The 14491-nt window shown below is 41.7% G+C and overlaps 1 protein-coding gene across 3 annotated transcripts in view; it reads right to left on the bottom strand.

Moving 5' to 3' along the window:
- RNF19A (ring finger protein 19A, RBR E3 ubiquitin protein ligase) overlaps positions 1 to 11235 on the bottom strand; it is a 54585-nt gene extending 43350 nt beyond the window's left edge. The window contains exon 1 of one of the 3 annotated variants that reach the window (XM_010374168.2): positions 10937 to 11235. The gene's annotated coding sequence lies outside the window, so the exon portion shown is untranslated. Of the gene's footprint in view, positions 1 to 811; positions 831 to 1671; positions 3332 to 10936 lie in introns of those variants that run through there. The other 2 variants (XM_030937764.1, XM_030937763.1) reach the window with 2 other exon arrangements.
- Positions 11236 to 14491: the final 3256 nt, after the last annotated feature.

Consider the following 14491-nt stretch of genomic DNA (forward strand, 5'->3'; position numbering starts at 1 on the left):
AAAAAACATTTTGGTTAGCTTATTCCAGGCCTTCTTTGACAAGAAGAGCAAACAATACAGCATTAGGGAAACCACAGGAAAAGCAGAGTGCAAAATGCCAGGTATGATCAAGTGTCCAGAGACATGTAAGTTTTTAAATAGGTTTTAAAAAGATACCTAGCTGTCAAAAATTTCCTTCAATTGGTTAAAACAGACATTGCTGAAGAGAAACTAATTTGAATGCTGCATATCCAAAGGAAAACAGACACATTTTGCTTACTGTGTCTCTTGGTTCTCAACAGAAGGGAAACACTGACCTAGTATTAGATCTTAACCAAGTTTGTCTATGTTTTTGAATTTTAACTTCCACATTCAAAAACTAAGGTGATTAAGACCAGATAACGTCTAGGGTCGCTTAGTTTCAAAAGACTATGATGATAATATACAAATATATAGGCAATTTTAATACACAGAATACTCTAGGTTAAGTAGATGATTACAATCGTCTAGGGTAAACAAATAATTGTTGTTTCTGTTCTTTACAAAATGTCTCCAAATTCTCCCAAGTATTAGTACACTCTTCTTAGTAAATTCAGTGTCAAAGTGAATTTTACCAAGTCTCATGGTTAATCTGATTCTACTATTCGGACAATTAGAAGTATTAAGTGTTTGGACCAGGTGCAGTGGCTGGCTCACGCCTGTAATCCCAGCAGTTTGGGAGACCAAGGTGGGCAGATCACCTGAGGTAAGTAGTTCAACACCAGCCTGGCCAACATGGTGAAACACTGTCTCTACTAGAAATACAAAATTAGCTGGGTGTGGTGGTACATGCCTGTAATCCCAGCTACTTGCGAGGCTGAGGCAGAAGAATTGCTTGAACCCGGGAGGCGGAGGTGAAGTAAGCCAAGACTGTGCCATTGCAATCCAGCCTGGGTGACAAGAGCAAAACTGTCTCAAAAAGAAAAAAAAAGTATTAAGTGTTTGGACTAATCTTATCCTAACCACTTTCTCTGGATACCCCTCAACTCCACACAAATTATTGATTAACAGTAGCATCCCATCTCTCCAATTCTGGAAGCTCATTTGTCTCTTTCTCCTAAAGGACACCATGAGTAAGGGGGAGGGAAGACCTCTGGTTAGCTAAATCATTGTGTGTGCATATAATTGTATGATATACGTACAAAAGAGATAGAGTGTAATCTGTAAGAGGTGTTTGGGAGAGATCTATTTTCTTCAAACTAAAAGTAATTCTCAGATGGAATACTATCTCTTGGGAACCAAGAGGCACAATAAGCAAAATGTGTCTGTTTCCCTTTGGGTATATAGTATTCAAATTAGCTTCTCTTTACACAAGTCTCCTCAAAATGAGATTAAAAACTCATGTACAAAGGAAATATTATTAACTGTATAAGGAAAGAAAAGGGAGTATTTTCTAAAGACAGAAAAATCTAGGTAATAATTACACAGCAGGTAAACAATTATAAAGGTTTATCTCTGTTATGGTTTTCTTATTGAGAATTCAAAAGCAATAAAATCAGCTGGGCATGGTGGCTCATGCTTGTAATCCCAGCCCTTTGGGAGGACAAGGCAGGCAGATTACTTGAGCTTAGGAGTTCAAGAGCAGCCTGGGCATCACGGTGAAACCCCTTTCTACAAAAACTACACAAATCAGCTGGGTGTGGCGGTGCACACCTGTAGTCCCAGCTACTTGGGAGGTTGAGGTGGCACGGTTGCTTGAACCCAGGAATTCCAGGCTGCAGTGAGCTATGATCACACCAAGGCATTCCACCCTGGGTGACACAGTGAGACCCTGTCTCTGAAAAAAATGAAATACAAAAGAATTAAAAAATAAAATACAAAAGCAACATAATTAGTTTAACTACAATTCTAAAACAGACTATTAAATTAGATGTATCAGATATTTAACTAGTCAACTCCTGGGAGACAGTAATCCAAAGACTAATTTGAAAAAGTAGCCATCAAAAGACAGAGTGGGTCTTTAAGTAAGTCAAGAAGATACAGAGTGAAAAGGCTACAAATTCTGGACCTATTTCACACACACGAAAAAACTAGCCATGTAAAAGTCCATGTGCTCATATACTTACTTGCTCTTCTCAAGAGGCTGCACCAATTTTATGTGTCTGTGAAACCTATCTTTCTAGTGACACTAGCATTCTAATCTAACCTATTTTGTAAGTGAGAAAACTGAAGCTTAGAGCTACTAGGTTCGATGTACCACCACTAGTCACACGAGGCTATTTAATTTAAAATTAAATTTTAGTTCCTCAGTTGTGCTAGTCACATTTCAAATGCTCTACAACCATAGGCTATTGGCTACCATACTGGACTGAACAGGTCTAGAACATTTCCTTCACCACAGAAAGTTCTACCACACAGCACTGGTCTAGAGATGTGACTTACCCACACAGCTAAAGTGGCAGAGCTAAAGGCTCAGTGTTCCTACTATCTTACTGCCTAGACTAGGCCTTCATTAATCACCTGGTATTCAAATTACCACATCACCCTCTTTGTTAAAGTCTGCTTACAAATTTCCACTGGTTTCCCCGAGATGAAAAATAAATTTCAAGCTTCCTGTGGCATTAAAAGCCCTCCACAGTCCAACCTCAGTTTCTCACTGTTCTACATAAAAACCCCACACTTTAGCCAACTGACCTATTTGTTAAATATCTTAACAAAACATACATAGTTTCACCTCTATGAATTTTCCTAAGCCTTTGTCTCTGCCTAGAGTATTCTTTTCCATCTTCTGTGCTAGTCCTACTCCTCTTTCAAGGCCCAACTCCTATCTTATCTCCACAATCATTCTAGGTCAGTAACTATAAATAACCATTACTAAAAGTTACTCCATGCTCTTATATACAAGTTTACAATTTTCTAAATATCGTCTAAATATTTTAATATTCTTCTCTACTAAAAGGTGGGGAAAAAGTTTGGCAGAAGAAAGGAGATCAGTGTCTGTGTGGTGCTGATTACTATTTTAAACAGGATGATCAGAGTCTCATTGAAAGGGTGGCATTTAGCACAGACCTAAAGGAGGTAAAGGAGGTGTTAGCTATGTGGAAATCTGGGGAAAGAGCATCCAAGGCACAGAACAGCCACTGCAAAGGCCCTAAGGGAGGAATGGGTCTGGTATGCTCAAGGAACAGCCAGGAGGCCCTAATATCACTGAAAATAAATGAGCAAGGCAAAGACTATCTGAGATGCATGAGAATGCCAGGTTGTGTGGGGTTAAGGCCACTGTAAGGACTTTGGCTTTTATTTTAAGTGAGACAGGGAAACTTAAGGGGTTTCTAAAGTGACAGAGATAGTTTACAATCTAAGAGTTTAAAAGGATCATTCTGGTATTGTGAACAGATAGAGGTATCAAGGATGGAGCATGGAGAACAGTTTAAAGACTATGGAAGTAATCTATGAGAAAGATGACAACAGCACATCAGTGAAGGTGTTGAGGACATGTTTTGATACATGTTTTGAAGGTAGAACTGTAAGGACTTCCTGATGGATCACAAGAGGATATGGCCTGATTAACCAGAAGGCTGAAACTGCTATCAACTGAAATGGGGAAGGCTATGAAACACAAGTTTCAAGAGGGAGTCAAGACCAGAAGTTCATTTTTAGACATTTATATTTGAGATATCTCTTATACCTAGGTAGAGATGTATATCCAAACACCCGTTTGATAAGCCTAGAGTTTAGGAAAATAGTAAAGCCTAGAGCTGTAAATTTTGGAGTTGCTGTTATTTGGATGGTATGTAAAATCACAAACACAGACGAAATCACCAAAAAGTAAATACTAAAGAGTAGGGAATGAGGCCTGTAGCATTTTAACATTAAGATGTAGGGGAGAAGAGGCAAATCCAGTAAAGGAGACAAAAAGGTGGAAGGCAGATCATGGAGGAATTACACCTTAAAGAAGACAAACCCTGTTGGTCTATCCTACTAGTGTTTTACTCATTCCCCTCCTCCACGTCAACTACATCTTAAAAAGCATACAAAGAGCAAAGAAGGAGCAAGTTAGGAGAGAGAGAAAGAAATGATACAAGCAAAAATAACAAAATGCATCTTACAAGATATAATCGATTCCTGTTGAGACTGGAGGGTATTAAAACACTTCCTCTGATATTTCTCAGAATTAGAATTCTAACGAAAGGGCTGTTTAGTCTCTGACCATCACAGCACATGATATAAAACAACAATAATTAGAGATTTTTGGTTTACTGAAGACTTTGACTGTATATTAGTTTCCTGTGGCTGCTGTAACAAACTACCACAAACTGACTGGCTTAAGACAATGGACATTTCTCTTACAGTTCTGGAGGCCAGAAGTCCAAAACCCAGCAGTGCCATGCTCCTACTGGGGCTCGAGGGGAGAATATGTTCTCTGACTCTTCCAGCTTCTGGTGACTATAAGCATTCCTTGGTTTGCAGTTACATCACTCCAATCTCTGCCTCCATGAGCACATTGCTTCCTTCTTTTCTGCGTGTCTTCTCTGTAATTTGTCTACTTTTCCCTTACAAAGACACTTGTCACTTGATTTTGAGGTTACCTGGATAATTCAGGATGATCTTATTCAAGATCTTAATTACATCTGCAAACCCCTTCTTCCAAATAACATTTGTAGATTCTGGGGATTAGGATGTGAACATATCTTTTGGGGGGCTACCATGCAACGCACTACAATATGGTTCTGGAAATTTTTGCTAAGGACATCACTAAGGTATGCTGTATTTATGCAAAAATCTAAAGGATATTTAACTTATGTGCATAATTTAAACAATGGGCCAGGTGCAGTGGCTCATTCCTATAATCCCAGCACTTTGGAAGGCTGACATGGGCAGATCACTTGAGTCCAGGAGTTCGAAATCAGCCTTGCCAATATGGCAAACCTTGTCTCTTGTAAAAAAAAAAAATACAAAACGATTAGCTGGGTGTGGTGGCAGGTGCCTGTAATCCCAGCTACTGGCAGGCTGAGGAATGCGAATCGCTTCAACCTGGGAGGCGGAGGGTGCAGTAAGCCAAGATTGTGTCACTGCACTCCAGCCTGGGTGACAGAGCGAAACTCTGTCTCCAAAAGAAAAGTTTTTATTTACTTATTTATTTTTAAGACAGAGTTTTGCTCATCAACCTGCCTGGAGTCCAATGTCGCAATCTCGGCTCACTATAACCTCCACCTCTCAGGTTCAAGCGATTCTCCTGCCTCAGCCTCCCAAGTAGCTGGAATTGCAGTGCCCACCACCACACCCAGGTAAATTTTATTTTGTTTTTAGTAGAGACAGAGTTTCACCATGTTGGCCAAGCTGGTCTCCAACTCCTAACCTCAGGTGATCCACCCACCTTGGCCTCCCAAAGTGCTGGGATTACAAGCATGAGTCACCATGCCTGGCAAAAGTTGGTTTTATATTAAAGGGTATGGCTATAAGGAGAAATCTATTTGATATGGTTATATATACAACCAGAAGTCTCAACTGCTTACCAGGTAACCACTGCCACCCTTGGTTTGCATAAAAGAATTACAGTCATTGTGCTATAGACATCATATACCCTGAGATAATAGGCTTTTCTAAATGGTTATTTTATTTTCCCCACTTACCCACTCACACTACTTACCAGTTCCCATCCCCACTTTCCAAAGGACCTTATTTCATGATTCTGATTTAAGGATGCCTATATAAAAAGTCCCATTTATTCCATACAAAAACTGAAAAACAGATTTGTTCAGGCAATATTAAATAGATGAGAGATTTAAAATCTGGTGCTCAAACCAACCTAGTCGTCTCTCTTGATTCTATTTAAGAGCATCTTGTATTGATTTATTGTTACTGATTCCAGTGTGGGAGGTAACAGTACATTCTACATGCACTAGTCTCATGGGAACTTCTATCCTGTTTTTTACACTGAGCCTTGCTCTGACTAGTTACTAATAATCAGAGGATCTCTTTTATAACAGTATTGTCTGAGTAGCCCAGAGTGTTTCAAAGGCATAATTAACTTATACAATCCAATGAAATAGATGATGAACATCCTTCCTTATCTTATTTTAGAGATGGTGTCTCGCTCTGTCACCCAGGCTGGAGTACAGTGGCACAATCTCAGCTCACTGCAACCTCTGCCTCCCAAGTTCAAGTGATTCTCCTGCCTCAGCCTCCCTAGTAGCTGGGATGACAGGTGCCTGCCACCAAGCCCGGCTAATTTTTGTATTTTTTAGTAGAGGCAGAGTTTCATCACATTGGTCAGGCTAGTCCTGCCTGCCCTCAGATGATCTGCCTGCCTCAGCTTCCCAAACTGCTGGGATTACAGGATTATATATGGGGAAAGACAGTAACGCACAAAGTCATTTTTGGGGGAGATGTAAAACTGAGAGAAGACAGGTAGCCTGACTTTCAATCCAACTCAGTAACTCCAATTTGAAGGTGTATGCAACTCTGTATTTGGCCTCAAAAGACACAACAATCAGTTAGAAAAAGACTACAAAAAGACAAAGAAGTTCTGCAGAAATAAACATGTCATACAAAATGCCCCTAGAGCTACGCTGTCCAATACAAATAAAAGTATGTAAAGTCACTCTATGAAAACTAATTTTGCCTGTTTCCTTTTACTTCTTTAATGTGGCACTAGAAAATTTTAAATTATATTTGTGGCTCACATTGTCCATTCTATTGGACAACACTGCTGAAGAGATAGTTATAAAATAAATACCTTAGATTGTAGATACTTTAATTCTATTAGCAAATACTTACTCTACATCTTTTACTGTCAGGCTTATGCTAAGTGCTGAGATTTGAAGAGTGAACAAAGAAAATGGTCCCTGTCATCACAGAGCTTGCATTATCTCCTATACTTCTGCACATTTCACATAGTCCCATTTGTGATTATGCATTAGAATAACTTAATTTAGGATATCTTACCATTTTCAGGGGCAAATGCCATACTTGACTTAGAAATCACAAAATATAAGTCAATAGATTTATGCTAGAGTTAATTTTTCTGATATAATATTTATATTAATATGCTATATAATATTTATCTGGAAGCCTAATATCATCACATTCCCAAAAGCTTCTTCTGGTTTCTTGCTCCTTCCCTTTAACAACTCTGGCTCCCTCCTTATGGCTCACTTCTACCAGAGTCTCTTCAACTGGCAATCTGCCTGCTATTCAAATCATAAGGACTATTTTTACCCTCAGGGGTCTCCCCAACAGGACAGAAGTTAAAAATGCTAAGTATACATAATTTTATGGGGCCAACTCCAGTTTTCTGGACCAAAGACTCAGTTTCGAAGTTTCTTTTGGGCATAAACAAGCTAACGTGATTTCCGAGCAGGATTTTGTTTCAGAATTCACTGCACAAACTTATTTGAGACTTAAAACAACGGATCACTTCTGTCATATTGAGAGTTTCATGTAACAACACCTTCCCAAATAGGACATCTAAAACAAATTAACACTAATTCTTTAGTAAATGATTTATAAAATAAAATACTAGATAACATCAATCGGATAAGACTATATAATGGTTTTAAGGCTAATGGCATAACTTTCAAAAAAATGTTACCAATAAAAATAATTCTTCAGGTGTTAATGACAGTGATAAAGAGAGCAACACAAGCAAAACCTACTTTATCAAAAAGTGTTACTTTTTTCCACTTTGATACATAAAGTATCACTGACATATGATAGCTTTTGAGAAACAAATGAAATACACAAGTTTTAAACACCCTAAGTGATTTCAACCCAAAGTGATTTCAACCTATTTGGTTGAAGCCTGCCACCATCTGAAATACAGGTATGTTTAGCAAGGAAATATTATCCCTTAGTCTTAAGATGTGCAGGTATGGTTAAGTAAATGAATTGTTTCAATGTTAGGCATCTTCTGTCTGCTAACAAAGAACTGGCATGACTTACAAAATTCATAATTACTCCTAGTTGGAGAAAAAAATTTTGGAAGAAAAATTTAGCTATTCTCTGAAAATAGTAAGATGAACATTTTGATAAATAGCTTTTAAGCTGAAGTACTACTCCATATACAATCATAGGTCCTTTCAGACAATGTAAATTAAACTACCATTTTGCTATGATATGCTAGTTTGCCAAATACAATGCAATATGCAATCAAATATAAATTTAGAAATTCAACTTTACTTTGGGCTTTTGCCCAAGGTGGCCTAATTTTTATCTTGGTGAAGAATGTTAAAAGAGCATGAGCTTATTAGTTCAGTACAAAACCAGCCTGCATTTGACGGTCAGTTTTCACTTGTTAATGACATTAGAGAAACGAATAACAATTCCCTAAGATTTCCTATATAACCTGAGTACAGATGATATAAGTGAGCAATTCAGATGTAAATATTAATATAACAAAATTTATCTCCAGCTTACTCTGTGCTCAGCACTTGACTAGGAACTTTTACATGTTATCACAAATATTTTGCCTTCTTTTCCCTACTTGGAAATTTCAGAAAACTATGTATCTCAACCATCTGTGTCCTGCAGATTAAAAACGACAACAACAACAAACTATGTGTGTTGGAGAAGGGGGAGAAATAATTTGAAACCAAAAAATTTCTATATAAATCTAAATAAGTGTTCAAGATATAAACTGCTGCAACAGGAACAACAAAAAAAAAAAAACCGTGGGGGGCAGGGGGTGTCAGAACCTTGCATAATATACAAGTGATTATTTCAAATAGTTAAAACAAAAAGTTTGCTTTTAATTACTCATATTTAATACTAAACAACCCCATAACAAATAGTATCCTTCGATCCAACCCCATTAAAATAGAAGTGACCCAAGTGTCTTACATCCTCAACTGCAAACATACCGCTTTACGACTTCACTTACATTCCAATTTGGGAAGTGCATTTACTTTCCACCAAGATGCTAAATATTTTATTTATTCATCCATGTTCTTGAATGAAGTATCTTTAAAAATACGAATCTTAGCGCCTCTCATATATTAAGTAGAAAATAATAGTTTTAGTCAAGCAAAATACATCAAAAACTCAAGAAATCACCAATTTTTTTAAAAAATCCCAACACTGGTTGACAGTATGGACAGTTTTTTACATTAAGTCTACTGATCAACTGAGGGATCTCTTAAATGAGAAAACAAAATTTCCAGTGGCCACTATTTGGATACTAAGAATTGAGTTGTGCTTCAACTCCTAAAATAATGTTGCAGTTTTAAAAATTAATCTTACTGGAATCTCCTGGAAGCTGAGATAGTGAAAAAAGTACACTAACATTAGTTGCCAACTGTAATTTTTTCCTCAAAAAGACACCTTGCGATGACATTAAAATATTTTTCCATGGACACGTAAAATTTAAACTTCAGTTAAATTCCATACAGTAATTTTAAAAAAGAGAACATTAACCAGGGCATTAAACTAACAAATTTTAAAAGTGTTTTTTAGCACAATTTGGTTTATTAAGTCCCAAGGCTTAATTCTAAATCTTTACCATGGAACTGTAGCAAGGAAAGAACATTTGAAAATACGATCATCGCCATTTTCTAAATAGAGAAGTATTTACATTTTAACTCAATTCAGATAGTTCAGTGTTAAATAAGCATCAACAGGTAAATACGGTAATGGCTTGCATTATAAACAGAAGTGGTAAAATGTGTATGAAAAGGGGTAATGGCAAAACTGAAAATAAAACTTAGGTAAACCGTCAGACTTCAACCAACCAAAAGTGTCAATGAATCTATGTTAAAATAAGAAAAGATACAAAAAACAATAAAAAGATAGCCATGTTCTTAAAAAAAAGTGGAATGTAAAGATCACAATTTAAGGCAACCAATCAAAGGAAAGGACTGCTTTAAGCCTCCACTGTTTACTAACACTTAAAATTAGCATTTCCAGCCAACACTTAGGTTTGAAAATTGCAGCGGCACTTAAACGCTGTCTTTTCTAACGTCACCCCAACAGAACATTCTGCAACACTGTGGACAGTAAACATTAAGCAGAGTAAAGCATCGTTCGTGTATTTATCTCTCCAAGGGCCAATGGGAAAAAATTAAACCTTTCTCTCTCCCATATATAGCCTTAACCACTCTCTTCTCTCTTTTTATTTACTGCCCTTGTCGCGGGGTTAATGAACCCTGAACTTCTTTTTCTTCTTCCCATTAATGGAAATGGGAAAAAAAGAGCAACTGCAGAGTGGAACTCAGATAGGAAAAACTGAAAATTCAAAGTAGTAGCATTACTTGCTGGGCGAGGGCTGGGAACACCCTAAAGGCTTAGCATGAGGAGACAATCCCGGAAGACCCCCGTTAACACATACTTCAGTCCAAGGCTACACCGTTTTGGTGTGTTGTGTAATTTTTGCTTTTGAAGGAGGTGGTAGCAGTCCCAAACGAACCTTCCCCGGAACACAGCTCCCCTCCCTAGGGCCCCTGGCAGCACGGCTTGCGGGGCGATGTCCCGGCTCCGAATTTGCAGCGAGGCCCGGAAATCGGTCCCGTTAGAGCCGATTTCACCCGTCAGGAATGCGTTCCGCCCCCGCCGCCTCCCCGCGGCAGTCGCCCTTGGGTCTCCCCTGCTTCAGGGGTAGCAGACAGCTCGAGGGGAGCGCCGCCTCGGCCCGTCACAATATCGCCGGGCCGGCCGCCGGCCGCACAGGCACTCGGGCCAGGAGGACAGGGCTTGGGGCTGATCCCACGCTCCGCCTCGGCCCCCGAGGCCCAGGAGGCGCCCGCGCCTGGGCCGGGTAGGGGACCCGGAGCTGCCCGAGGCCTGACCCCCGAAGCCGGCCACGGCCCCGGACCCACGCTGGACACTGGAGGGGGGCGCTTTTCCCACGGGACTTCCGAATCGATTTCTGTCCCGGGGAGGGGCGCGAGGGCTGCGGCCCGGCCAGAGCTCCCTGGGTCGTAAGCGAGAGCCGCCCCTGCTCTCCCGCTCCGGGGCGCAAGCTCCTCCGGGTGCCCGCCCGTACCTTTAACTCCTCAGAGAGCGTGCAGCGCAGAGCGGCAGGCGAGTAGGCCCATCTCCCAGCAGCCGCGACAGCAGCCTGAGGAAGCGCGGGGGAGGGTCCCTCCGATGCGCCGAGGCGCCTCTCAACCGGGGCGGAGACGACTTAGGGGAGGGGTCCCGACGGCCGCTTTCCCGAACTCCTCCTCCGCAGTTGCGGCTCGACGGCTGCTCCCGGGAACCTGCGCCGCAACTACCACCTCCCCCTCCCGCAGTCCCCGCTTTCCCAGCCTCCTCCTCCCACTTCTTCCTCCCGCCCGCGGCAGCCCCGCCCCGCCCCGCCCCGCCCCGCCCCGGCGCGCCGCCCGCGTGCTGTGCGTCATGGCGTCACGCCCACCGCGCCCGCCGCAGGCGGCTCTGGACGCGGTTGTTCTCTTGCGCACGTTCGTTCCGCGCCCGCGCAGAAGGCGCCTCGTTGCACCCGGGTGGCCCAGACTGCGGCCCCCACGCCTGTCAAGGCCTGTCACTGGCGGAGGCGACTTCGCCTCGAGCGCGCCGGGCGTTGGTACCGGTGTCTCCCTGCCCGGTTCTCCGTGGCCCCGAGAGCGTCTCCTGCAAGGACAGGTCGGGGTGACTGGAGCTGCACCCGGTTGAAGGGAGTTGGCAGACTTGGCGACCCTGGCTCTTGGCAGTTTGCCGGGCAATATTCATTCCTTTGTGTTCTCAGGGTTCACCTGCTAGATCGGCCGGCCCAGGGAGAGAAGTGCCGGAATGTTGCAGCTCTCGGCGAGGAAATGTCCTTTCCCAGAGGGCGGCAGCACCCCGTGCGTCTGCAGCCGCCCTCTTAGTCTTAGTGGACCTGTCTGCAGAGGCTGTTAGGAGCAGTACTTAGCCACAATAGCAAGCCTTCGTGAGGGTTTGGAGAGTATCTTCCACTCATCTCTTTTATTTCTTTTTTTTTTTTTTTTTTTTTTTTTTTGCTATTTTGCAGTCACGTAATCAGAATTCCTAGTTCATCTCTAATACATTCCTAATTACTTTAATCCAGCTTTATTTGTTCCTTCCTCTCATATCTTTTCAGCCAGTTATATCCCCTTTGAATGTTTCAATCTACACTAGTCTTGGTATTCTTAATTGAATAAACAAATGAAGTCTGGGCCTGATGCATTTCCTCCTGGTTTATTTCTCTTCAAGATTTAGATCACTCTTCCGTGGAATACTGAGAAACGAATGTTACAGAGGCTGGACAGAATGTCCATTTGCCATCTGTTACTTAATATATCACTCTCTCAGTCCTTGTTTAGTGTGTCTGTGTAATTTAAATTAGGAACAAACCAAGGAGCCATGGTCTTTCTGAATGTACTTGGTATCTTTGGTAACCCAGTAAATGTTTACCAATTAGAAAATTGAACAAGCTAGGCAGTTTAGGTTTAAGTGTCTTTGACCTCGAATCTTAAAGGAATTAATTATGGGTATGTTTATTTTCATTTATGGAAAGTTTTAAAGCTGTTATACCTTTAAATGCTACTTGAAGGCTGCCAGCGACTTTACATATGGGATACTTTAAAAAGCCTACGGATAGCACAAGAATAGTAAGTTAAGTACCCATACATAATATCCTTCTTGAAAAAACATCAATATGTTGGCCGGGCGCGGTGGCTCACGCCCGTAATCCCAGCACTTTGAGAGGCCGAGGCGGGCGGATCACGAGGTCAGGAGATAGAGACCATCCTGGCTAATACGGTGAAACCCCGTCTCTACTAAAAATGCAAAAAATTATCTGGGCTTGGTAGCAGGCGCCTGTAGTCCCAGCTACTAGGGAGGCTGAGGCAGGAAAATGGCGTGAACACGGGCGGCGGAGCTTGCAGTGAGCCAAGATTGTGCCACTGCACTCCAGCCTGGGTGAGAGAGCGAGTCTCTGTCTCAAAAAAAAAAAAGAAAGAAAGGAAGGAAGGGAGGGAGGGAGGAAGGAAGGGGAAAAGAAAATATATCAACATGTTAAACAACATTTCAGTACAGATGCTGCTTCTGGCTTTCTTGTCTTCCTACAAATTAGAAAGACTTTCTATTCTTCACTAGGCCAAATAAATCTATTAAAAAACACTTATTGAACATCCCCAACTTGAATTCCTAGAGGCACCTTAGACTCAGGCCGTCCAAGATGTAGTTTGTCCTTTCCTCAAAGCGTGCTTCTTTCATTCACCCAGACACAAGCCAGAAACCTAGGATTCTTCACAGGCCACATTCTTTTTATCGCTTCCAATTAATAACTAACCACCAAGTCCTGTTTATTATACCCCAGAAATATCCCCGTGCTCTCTCTTCTATATCTCCCTCCACTTTTAGAGCAGTGTTTTCAACTTTGGCTGCATACTCTTATGTCCACGTTGCACCCACCAATTAAATCAGAATCACTGAGGGTGGTGCTCAGGCATTAGTAGTTTTTAAAACTCCCCAAGTGTGCTGGGCACGGTGGCTCACACCTGTAGTCCTAGCACTTTGAGAAGCAGAAGTGGTTGGATCACTTGAGTCCAGGAGTTCAAGACCAACCTGAGCAAGATGGCGAAAATACAAAAATTAGCCTGGCATGGTGGCCCACATTTGTAGTCCCAGCTACTCCAGGGGGCTGAGATAGGAAGATCATCTCCATAGCATTAGTAGGTCAAGGCAGCAGTGAGCACTGGTCACACCACTGCCCTCCAGCCTGGGCGACAGAGTGAGACCCTGTCTCAAGAAAGAATGAAAGAAGGGAAGGAGGGAGGGAGGGAGGGAGAGAAAGAAACCGGGCACAGTGGCTCATGCCTGTAATCCCAGCACTTTGGGAGGCTTAGGTGAATGGATCACTTAAGGCCAGGAGTTTGATACCAGCCTGGACAACATGATGAAACCTCATCTCTACAAAAAAATGTAAAAATTGGCGAGTCATGGTGGCACACTCCTGTAATCCCAGCTCCTTGGGAGGCTGAGGCATGAATCGCTTGAACCTGGGAGGCAGAGACTGTAGCAAGCCGAGATTGTGCTACTGCACTCCAGCCTGGGCAATAGAGCGAGACTCCATCTTAAACAAAACAAAACAACAACAACAAAAATAATAGATAAATAAATAACCTCTTCCCAGGTAATTCCAATGCATAACCAAGGTTGGAAACCACTGCTGGGGCCTCATTATTTCTCACTGGAATACTGCAAAAGCCTAATTGGCCCCAGGTGCCTTATTTTTTGGCTATATTCTCTTTTGTTTCCCTCCTCTTTTCTAATTCATTTAACATCAATTCGATAAACATTTGAATGCTTACTATGTTGGGGATGGGGTGTTTGCCGTTATAGGCACTGAGACTATAGCAATGAAAAAGCCTACATATCTGTTTGCATGGTGCTTACATTGGGGGATGAGGATTAAAGAAGGAAAAATAATGAAAAAGAAATACACCTACCAGAGTAACAGAAACCAGAGAGGCTGTAACTTAGTTTGGTCTCTCAAACTAACATCAATTCTTCTGACATTTGAGCTGGATTCTATAAGACAAGAAGAAGGCAAACTAGTTAGGAGGTGGGGAAGACAGAGGAACAGCAGATGCAA

This window comes from Rhinopithecus roxellana, chromosome 9 (genome assembly GCF_007565055.1).
Source record: "Rhinopithecus roxellana isolate Shanxi Qingling chromosome 9, ASM756505v1, whole genome shotgun sequence".
NCBI classification, from domain to species: Eukaryota; Metazoa; Chordata; class Mammalia; order Primates; family Cercopithecidae; genus Rhinopithecus; species Rhinopithecus roxellana.